This window comes from Moschus berezovskii, chromosome 19 (assembly GCF_049115385.1).
Source record: "Moschus berezovskii isolate FMDL1 chromosome 19, NW_MosBer_1.0, whole genome shotgun sequence".
In the NCBI taxonomy this organism is placed as follows: domain Eukaryota; kingdom Metazoa; phylum Chordata; class Mammalia; order Artiodactyla; family Moschidae; genus Moschus; species Moschus berezovskii.
Genome location: NC_142478.1, coordinates 16,186,628 through 16,198,190, shown reverse-complemented (window position 1 = coordinate 16,198,190; position 11,563 = coordinate 16,186,628).

The window sequence follows — 11,563 nt, the reverse complement described above, 5'->3', positions numbered from 1 at the left end:
GTTTCCTGAAGCCTCTGCTCAGAGCTAGCACACTCTTCTGTCCATACCACGCTAGCCTAAGCTTCATGGCCAAGCTCAGAGTCTGTAGGGCACAGCGGGATTCCCCACCCATAGGATGATGAGGGGGACAGTAAATATTGGCTGAACTTATTAACTCAATCTGGGCTCCCCTGGTGGCTCAGTGGTAAAGAATCTGCCTGCAATGCAGGAGATCCAACTTTGATCCCTGGCTGGGGAGGGTCCCCTGGAGAAGGACATGGCAACCCACTCCATTATTCTTGCCTGGAGAATCCCAAGGACAGAGGAGCCTGGAGGGTTACAGTCCATGGGGTCACAAAGAGTCAACCGCCACTGAGCAACTAACACACACATGCATTAACTTAATCTACCAAGCTAAAGATTTTGAACATCCAAATTAGGGCAGATGGAGGAGGACTGGACAAGAGGGCATCAGGAAAGCTGGGACCAGAACCAGAGACTGTGTCTAAGCTGGTTGGCCTGGACAGAGGTGGACTGCCATGTGGGGACGCTTGGAAACTAAGTCAGAAGCTTTTCCTCAGGAAAGGGCTTGGGAGAGTTGGGTAGTCAATCTGGATCCATTCACGGATCTGATAATATTCCCACCAAGGTTAGAGATTCAAGAACACATCTCAAAAGGAATAATGAACAAGGAGAATTGAAATGAGGGGGAGGATAGGAGATCATGACTACAGGGAGCTGACCTCAGATCTGTGGCAGTGACCTTCCTGGGAGCTCTCAAAAGACAGCCCCAGGGCAGAGAGAGAAGGACAGAAGAGAAGAGAAAGAAGGGCGTGGGGGAGAATCTAGGACCCCTCCCAGCTGTCTAGTCTAAGAAACTGGGTGGGTACCAGTGTCCCCTGCGGGATTCTGGAACACAAAAGGAGAGAGAGTTTCAGAGAGAAGACGGTAAGTTCACTCTGGTTTGATTTTAGATCAGAGCCATCTAGGTGGGCATGCCTAGTGGAGAATGGAATGTCAAGCTATGGAGCGCTTCCCTTTAGTCTTTTACGTTGTTTCCACATCCCCAATCTCTCCTCTCCTACCTAGCCTAAATCTTAAATTTTAGTCATAATCCTTTAAATGTTCACCTTGTCTTTCTTCTCTGAGCTGCTTGCGTTTAGAATCAGTGTGCCTCTGGGAATTGTGGATTGAGAGATACCACTGCTGTGTTTAAAATAGATAACCAAAGACTTCCCTGGTGGTCCACTGGTTAGGACTCTGTGCTCTCACTGCCAAGGGACTAGGCTCAATCCCTGTTTGGGGAAGTAAGATCCCACCAAGCAGCGTGGTGCAACCCGAAAAATAAAAAAGCCTATGCGGCCTCCACTTTGTTGCCAGAGCAACATTCTATCAGTTCAGTTCAGTTCAGTCACTCAGTCGTGTCCGACTCTTTGCGACCCCATGAATCACAGCACGCCAGGCCTCCCTGTCCATCACAAACTCCCGGAGTTCACTCAAACTCATGTCCATCAAGTCGGTGATGCCATCCAGCCATCTCATTCTCTGTTGTCCCCTTCTCCTCCTGCCCCCAATCCTTCCCAGCATCAGAGTCTTTTCCAGTGAGTAAACTCGTCGCATGAGGTGGCCAAAGTATTGGAGTTTCAGCTTTAGCATCAGTCCTTCCAATGAATACCCAGGATTGATCTCCTTTAGAATGGACCGGTTGGATCTCCTTGCAGTCCAAGGGACTCTCAAGAGTCTTCTCCAACACCACAGTTCTAAAGCATCAATTCTTCGGCGATGCTTTCTTCACAGTCCAACTCTCACATCCATACATGACCACTGGAAAAACCATAGCCTTGACTAGACGGACCTTTGTTGGCAAAGTAATGTCTCTGCTTTTTAATATACTATCTAGGTTGGTCATAACTTTCCTTCCAAGGAGTAAAATAAGAAGGATTATTTAACACCATCTGAACGATTAGAGATACCCTCGGCTACTCACAGCTTCCTTTCACATACGCAATTTCTCTCTACTGGAAACTATTTATGTTTCATGATTATTTTTGTACCTAAAGACTTAGCAGGTCTTCAACAAATGTTCTATAAATATTTATTTTAAAACCATAAAATAAAATAGATAACTAACAAAGCCCTACTGTATAGCCTTGGGAACTCTGCTCAATATCCTATAATAACCTAAATTTAAAAAGAATTTGGAAAAAAAAAAGATACATGCATATATATAACTGAATCACTTAGTTGTATACCTAAAACCAACACAACATTGGTAATCAATATACTACAATGTAAAATTTAAACATTTTTTAAAAAAGAATTGGCATGCCTCATTTAACACTGATCATTTGTGTTATACCACCCGCTACAAACACACACACACACATTGATCTAAACTATAAATTGTATGAGCATAAGATCTTATATGTCTTTATGATCTCCTATGGAATTCAACATAGTTATAGGCAAAAACCTAAATTTAAAAAATTTAAAATAATTTTTTAAAGAGCCAAAACTGCACTGGATGATTAACCACCTCAGTTAAGAATAATAATTGACAGCTATGGCAACCCACTCCAGTATTCTTGCCTGGAGAATCCCATGGACAGAGGAACCTTGCAGGCTACAGTCCATGGGGTCGCAAGAGTCGGACACGACTGAGTGACTTTCACTATCCCAAGTTATGAAGTGGCATCACTGTAAAGATCATTTTAAAAGATATCTCTGTTTATTTGGAGAAAGCCCATTATAAATTTTCTTTAAAAATAGCACATTTTAAAACTGTTTCAATACTTATTTTTAAGCACTTATCTCCTGATGTATATCACCATGACTATATCTTTGTTCAATAAACATTGCTAAAATTTTAAGCTAGATGTCTTCAATATGTTGAGTGGCAGATGAAAATCAACCTGGTTTAAAGATTAGGCCAGAACAATCAAAAGAGTGTAAAGAGTTCATAGTTTAAACAGTCGACTACTTCATGGTTTCCTTCTAAGAATTAAAAAAAGAAGAACATGTTACAAATGTAAAAATATACCAAGAAACACTATCTTCCAATGATGTGATTATGATTTTTTTATATTCTTTCATCAAGTCACTGTCCAGTTTCTAAGAAGACAAGCAAAGGTGCAGTTTGATGACCTCAAACTAACACCATTTTGTTGTTGTTTTGGAGGAGAGAATAGAAAACAGGTTTCTGACTTCCAGACCAGGGCTCTAAGATCTAGTTGCTGGATCTCAGTAGGGCAAGATTAAAAGATAGAGCTGGGGCAGTTAAAATTAAAGGAAATGTTTTTCAGTCTTTTAGGTCCTTTTTTAAAGGTAGGATTTGAAACTTCAATTCGTGAGATATTCAACAGGGACCTGGAAAACTGCTCTTAGCATATTAACATAAATTAAGAATCATTTAAGCAGACCTCTATTCAGCTCTTGCCAATTGTGCATTTATTTTTCTGGTCAAGGAGTTTTTGCTGTTGCAAATGAAGGGGAAATGAAGGCATTAGAGCTTGGGTATATCAGTTTAAAAAAAAAGAAAAGTGAGTGTGAATGTTGGATTAACTTCCCTCCTAGTCCTTATTTCATTTATCTGGGCAAGGAATTTGCCCCCACCACCTTCCAGCCCTGGTTCCCCACCACCACCACAGTGCTCTTGAAAACATTCTCTGAAAACGTAGGTGGCTGTGTCCAATCGGGACTTGCTGCAGGTGTTTCTTAAAAGCTCGTTAGCTGTCCTGAGAGCTATGAAAATAAAAGAGCTCCAGGCCTAATGAGAGCTCAGTAAGCAAGGTGGTCCTTTGGAAGACCTACCTTGTGGGGAGCTCTTTCCACTGCACCTGTAAAGAGAGATGAGTGACCTCCAGGGGCCATGGAAGCTTAGTTCCATTTTGGACAAGCAACCTCAAGAGTGGGAGATGGGCAATGGGGACATGAAGGATACACCGTTACTTGTTAATTCTAAACATATGTAGCCTGCATGCTGGTGAGTTGAGATTGGCAGAGGATAAAAACAAAAATCTCTCTGAACCGCTTTCCTCAGTGACAGCTAGACTCGTTGATTTTTCCACTGGCACCCATTTTCCAAGTTCAGGAACAACAGAAGGCAGTCATCGCTCATGTCTGCATATGACACTTGACATCCATGTTTTCATAGAGAGATCATCTTCTGTGAGGCTGCAAAACATCCGTCTCACTCCGGCAGAGTGGAGAAATTTATATACCCACAGTCTGGTGGATTCAGAGTCACCACAGACTGAACCTCTCCCTTTCCTTCTTGGCTTCCTCCATTTCCCAAAGCACAACCAGCAGCTGGAAAGAATGTGGCACAACAGGTTTCTTCTCTATCCATTTTCCCTTCCTAATAGAATATGGCAGAAGAAAAACCCTGTGACGCGACAAGTCAACAGCTAATTCAATTGAAGATGGCCCAAATGGAGTCAAACTCAATCCTGAGTCTCTTCCATCAGAAGGAAGAAGGGGAGCTGGGTGGCTAGGGGAGGGGATGTCACCAGTTACTTGTCATAGAACTTGAGAATAACACACTATGAAGTTGCATGTACTGCAGAAATTGAGAAGACAGAGTATATCCTATCATAACTAGTACAGCCCCAAAGCTGCCTTTTCACAGTGTTTAAGCTAGGACTGGCTAGTGCTCAATGTGGTCAGTCGTGTCCAACTCTTTGTGACCCCATGTATGTAGCTCACCAGGCTCCTCTGTCCATGGGATTCTCCAGGCAAGAATACCGGAGTGGGTTGCCATTTCCTGCTCCAGGGAATCTTCCTGACATAGGGATAGAACCTGTATCTCTGTGGCTCCTGCATTGACAGGTGGATTCTTTACCATTAGCACCACCGGGGAAGCTCTGACTAGAAAGGAAAACAAACTTCAGTCAGTCAGTTCAGTCGCTCAGTTGTGTCCGACTCTTTGCGTATGGACTGTAGCATGCCAGGCCTCCCTGTCCATCACCAACTTCCGGAGTTTACTCAAACTCATGTCCATTGAGTTGGTGATGCCATCTAACCATCTCATCCTCTGCTGTCCCCTTCTCCTCCCGCCTTCAATCTTTCCCAGCATCAAGGTCTTTTCAAATGAGTCATTTCTTCACATCAGGTGGCCAAATTATTGGAGTTTCAGCTTCAACATCAGTCCTTCCAATGAATATTCAGGACTGATCTCCTCTAGGATGGACTGCTTGGATCTCCTTGCTGTCCAAAGGACTCTCAAGAGTCTTCTCCAACACCACAATTCAAAAGCATCAATTCTTTGGTACTCAGCTTTCTCTATAGTCCAACTCTCACATCTATACATGACTACTGGAAAAACCATAGCTTTGACTAGATGGACTTTGTTGGCAAAGTAATGTCTCTGCTTCTTAATATGCTGTCTAGGTTGGTCATAATTTTCCTTCCAAGGAGCAAGCTTCTTTTAATTTCATGGCTGCAGTCACCATCTGCAGTGATTTTGGAGCCCCAAAAAATAAAGTCTGTCACTGTTTCCATTGTTTCCCCATCTATTTGCCATGAAGTGATGGGATTGGATGCCATGATCTTAGTTTTCTGAATGTTGAGTTTTAAGCCAACTTTTTCATTCTCCTCTTTCACTTTCATCAAGAGGCTCTTTAGTTCTTTGCTTCCTGCCATAAGGGTGTTGTCATCTGCATATCTAAGGTTATTGATATTTCTCCTGGCAATCTTGATTCCAGCTTGTGCTTCATCCAGTCCAGCATTTCTCATGATGTACTCCCCATGAACAGTATGAAAAGGGAAAAGATAGGACAGTGAAAGATGAACTCCCCAGATTGGTAGGTGCCCAATATGCTACTGGAGATCAGTGGAGAAATAACTCCAGAAAAAATGAAGAGATGGAGCCAAAGCAAAAACAACACCCAGTTGTGGATATGACTGGTGATGGAAGCAGGGTTTGATGCTGTAAGGAGCAATGTTGCATAGGAACCTGGAATGTTAGGTCCATGAATCAAGGCAAATTGGAAGTGGTCAAACAGGGGATGGCAAGAGTGAATATCGACATTTTAGGAATCAGTGAACTAAAATGAACTGGAATGGGTGAATTTAACTCATTATATCTACCACTGTGGGCAAGAATCCCTTAGAAGAAATGGAGTAGAAATCATAGTCAGCAAAAGAGTCAGAAATGCAGTACTTAGATGCAAAAAAAAAAAAAAAAACTTTGTGACTCTTTTATTAACTCTTTCCTATGGCTCAAGTACTTCCTGTGGCAAAGCCTTATTCATGAAAAAATGAGCTCTAAGGAAATAAGTTCCCTTATCCGCACAATTCTATTAATCTTGACCCAGTAGGTTATAAAGAGCACAACCCACTCATTATAGCGCCATTTGAAATATTATAAACTTTGTCCTCCTTGAAGATACAGAGCTGAGATATCCTTCAATACGAGCAGTCTACAAACTTTTTGAAGGGTACAATCTATATTCATTTTGATATTTAGCACAATATCTACTAGAGTGTTAGTGGATGTATTTCAATTGGTCAACAAATATTTATTAGACAGACACATCTAAAATACTTTGTTACTATTACCTGGGACATAAAAATGACTAAGAAATGATCCCAAGATCTTTGTGCTATAGGAGAAGGTGATTAGTGATTTGCAAATATTACAGTAATGCCAGGTGAAGTAAGAGGAGTATCATGAGAAAAGTATAAAATGTGAAGCAATTTGAAAGGAGAGAGGAAGCATATCCTCCTGGAGGTATGCATGAAGCCTAACTAGAGGAAATGATGTTTGAGACAGCACTGTCAGATCATCAGGATTCCAACAGGCAAAATTATAAGCTGTGTACCTAGTTCTTCACTTTTTCTGAAAGGAGAGATAGAGATAGGTATGGATTCTTCGGGGTTCCCAGGTGGCCCTAGTGGTAAAGAATCCAACTGCCAGTGTAGAAGACAAAATAGATGCGAGTTTGATCCCCTGGGTCAGAAAGATCCCCTGGAAAAGGGCACGGCAACCCACTCCAGTATTTTGGCCTTGAGAATCCCATGGACAGAGGAGTCCGGCAGGCTAAATCCACAGGGTTGCAGAGAGTCGGGCATGAATGAAGATACTTAGCATGTATGCATGGATTCTTCAGTCATTCATAGGCAACAGAATATGGTTTGGCCAGATGGTTGTGAATGCTAAAGGAACAAAATTAGAGAATTGATTGTGAGAAAATGTGCAGAAAATGCCTGTGGAGGGATTCCCAAAAATTGCAAAGAATGAAAGAATATCTATGTTCCACTGAAAATTCACCAAAGGGGAACCTCCCTAGGGGAGGCCTACCTAATCAGGAGGACAAAATGTATTCTGCAAATTTCAATCAGCCTGTTTCCTCGGCTACCCTAGAGCTTGACTGGCCCTGAGAGCAGAGACTTTCTCTCACTTGGGGAGATGCAGAAAATGTTACTGCAGAATGTTGCTTGCTTCAGGGAAAGATCAGAAAAGTTTTTTTTTTTTTTTTTAATACATATATACATATGTATTTCTTTTACTTTCTACTTCACAAAATTTATTAAATAATGAGCGTTACTAACTTTCATTATCTTAACTACTGTATTTAAACTATGTTTTCCTACATGCATGTGTTTCTTTTCCTTTTTTTTTTTAACACAAAGAACAGAGTAGGTGAAAAGTGAACTTATAAAAACAATTGACTCTTCAGTACAGAGACCTAGTGAGAACTTGACATACATTGAAGAACAGATGATTCTTTCCCCGCAATTGTATACATCCCTACCCCACCTCCCAGAGAAACTATTTGGGCCTCTATATGGTACATATATAAACTATATGGTACACATATACTGGGCTTCCCTGGTAGCTCAGATGGTAAAGAATCTGCCTGCAATGCAAGAGACCCAGGTTTGATCCCTGGACTGGGAAGATCCTCTGGAGAAGGGAATGATAACCCACTCCAACATTCTTGCCTGGAGAACAGTCCATGAGGTCGCAAAGAGCTGGACGGACTGAGCGACTAACACGGACACACACATACGCATGTATCAGCGTATATATATTCTCAGAGAGATTTAAATATATTGAATTCATAAAACAAAACATCTATGTATGAAAAATAATATGAAATTATTTTAGAAAGACTTGGAAATTTAAAATATAATTATTGATTTAAATAATTCAATACATAGACTGAATAGGAGTATGGGCATAGAGGAACGTCAAATATTTTAGCTGGAAGACTGAAATGAAAGATTACCCCAAAACACAGTACTACAGCATGGTACTATATGCAAGCAGAAAAAATGAAGACATGAAAAATAGGAGTTCTGCTGCTGCTGCTGTCACTTTAGTCGTGTCTGACTCTGTGCGACCCCATAGACGGCAGCCCACTAGGCTCCTCCATCCCTGGGATTCTCCAGGTAAGAACACTGGAGTGGGTTACCATTTCCTTCTCCAATGCATGAAAGTGAAAAGTGAAAGTGAAGGCACTCAGTCGTGTCCGACCCTCAGCGACCCCATGGACTGCAGCCTCCCAGGCTCCTCCATCCATTGGATTTTTCAGGCAAGAATACTGGAGTGGGATGCCATTGCCTTCTCCAGTAGGAGTTCTAACACATGCCAAATAGAAACTCCAGAAGAAAGACAATGAAAAAATGAAATTATTAAAAATAAAATAATAAAATTATCCAAAGTAACGAATACAAAGATTTTAAAGCTTTAGAAGTAATGAAGAAAAAAATGCCTTAAGTACATTCTGGTGAAATTTCAGAACTCCAAGCATAAAGACTAAATCTTAAAAATGTCAAGAGTCAAGTAAGGAGTTGCTCACACAAAAAAAATTAGAATCGGATTGGTATCCATTTTCTCATCTCCAAAATTCGATGCTGGAAGACAGTGACAGGAAATCAGAAAGAAAAAGACAAAATGAATAGTAAATACAATGGAAACAATAAATCCAAGCATATCATTAATCATAATAAAAAATACAGCTAAGTTCAGAGCAAAGAGACAGGAGGCAGCTATATGATGATTATAATAGGTATGTGTAAAATAAAGGAATGACACAGAAAAAATCTACTGCAAAGAATTAAAAAGATAAGTACTAGACAAATGATTCTGAAATCAGGGAAAAAATAGGAATAAGATAAAAGTAATTAAGAACACTTAGAACTTCCCTGGTGGTCAGTGGTTAGGAATCCTCCTGCCAATGCAACGGACACGGGCTCAGTCCCTGGTCTGGGATGATTCCATATGCCGGGGAACAACTAAACCCAGGCTGCACTGAGCCCACAAGCCCTAGAGCTTGGGCTCAGAAAGAGAAGCCACCGCAACGAGAAGCCCACAGCACAGCCAGAGAGGAGCCCCCACTCGCTGCAACTAGAGGAAGCCTATGTGCAGCAACAAGGACTCAGTACGGTCAAATAAAGTTTAAAAAATTATTATAACATTTATATTGATATTGGCATAAATTATATTGACATATTTGCAGAATCTACAACTGATGCAAATACAATCAAAATCTACACGTTGGAGTAGGAGGAAGATCCTGTGACTAAACGAACTAAGAAGCAATTCAAGCTAAAGACAGAGAGACGGAGAGGAGGAGCAAATAATTGAATGAGCTGAAAAGTAAGTTAATAAACATGAAAGTAGTAAGCAAAAATAAGTAGATGACTAATCAAATGAAAAGCTAGTTCTTGCTACAAGCGTTCTTTTAAAAGAGCAATTAAATAAGCAGACTTCGTCAAATGTGATCATGGTGAAGAAGGAAGACATAATAATCTTAGGACTGAGAAAGAAAAGATATGGAAAAATATTAATTATAAGCAAGTCAAATACAAATTTATATGAAATAAATTTGAAAATTAGTTGAAACTGATTATTCTTTAGGAAAAACTGAGTCATCAAAATTGACTCAGAAAGGAATTGAAATCCTGAAAAGACCAATAATCACAAAGGAAATTTAAGAGGTAACAGAAACCCTAAAAAGGGCACAACGCCCAGATGATCCTCTGGGCACATGGTACTAAACCTGCAAAGAACAGATAATTCCTGTATTATTTACACTGTTTAAGAACATAAAAAGAGATGGAAAGTTTTCAGTTCATTCTACAAATATAGCATAACACTGAATCATAACCCGATAAAAATAGAGGGAGAAAACCACCCACAAACAAAACAAGAAACCCAAAGAAAAATAGAGGCAAAAATGCCAAATAAAATACTTTTAAAATAAAATACAAATAAAATGCCAAATAAATTTCCAGAGGAAATTTAACTCGACACTGCATTAAAAGGATTACATCATGGACGAGTAGTCTTTCTCACAAAAATGCTGGGATAGTTTAACATTAGCCTGTCCTTTACTGTAATTCACTACACTAAGAGCTTAAAGAGAAAAATTATATCATTCTCTCAGTACATATGAAAAGACTTTTGCTAAAATTACTGATTATCCTGATAAGAAAAGTTGTGTTAAGCAACTTGATAGAAGATACTGCCAGAAACCTACACGATGCCTTCGATAAATCACAAAGATCATTCTCACTAAAGTGAAAGGTTCCGCCACTCATGTAATGCTTCGGTAGAAACTATTCTACCGCAAGGAAGACATGTGATCCAGGAAACAGGTGATTCAACACGGGAAAAAGGCAACGGAAAGCCCCAAAAATCTGGTGGAAAAAAAATCCAGGCTGACAGATGTGCATCAGGCCTAGAGAGTAATGGTAGGGGGTTGAAAGGCTACAGGAGGGATAATTCCAAGAAAAAGGAAGAGACAAAACTGATAGAACAGTATTAGCATGTATTATGAAGAGATGGAAACTTCTTCAGCAGCGTTTTCATGTGAATTAGTAATAGGAATCTAGAAAAGTAAGCAAAGAGAAAAAATTAATTAACTATTAACTTCAATTCAGTTCAGTTCAGTTGCTCAGTCGTGTCTGACTCTTTGCGACCCCATGAATCGCAGCACGCCAGGCCTCCCTGTCCATCACGGGGAGAGTTATTTAAGAAAATTAATTGAACTAGAGTACACTATATGACTCAGTGGCAAATAATATATATATATCGTCACAATAATGTTAAAGGTAAAGTCTGAATATTGATTTAACCAAAATGGTGATAGAACCTGTTTGGGAAAATGGGATGAGGAGTTGCTTATACATGAAAGCTAATTCCTTAGCTTCCATAGTAGGAAGTCAGTAGATAATATCTAAAACTTAAAAAAAAATAGTAGCATGTTATTTAGAAATGTTTATATTTAGAAATATAAATGTGAAAGCCAGACAAAGCTGTGAGAATTAAGGATTGATAGTGGTGCCACTGAAGTGTTGTATCAGTGAAGAGGGATGTGTCTAGGACTGCAGGGTTTTGTTGCAAGTCTCCTAAAACTCATTCACTTATTTAAGTATCTGCATGTATTACTTTGTTAAAAAAAGAAAAAAAAAACAACATTAAATTCAGATTTTAGAAAAGAAAGAATAACAATACCCAGTAAGGATGTGGAGAAATGTATATTGGGTACTTTCTGTCAGAGTATCCTCTGACACTATAGGGAGAGAATAAATTATTATGAGCTTTCCTGAGAGCGTGCTGACGGAAAATACCAAA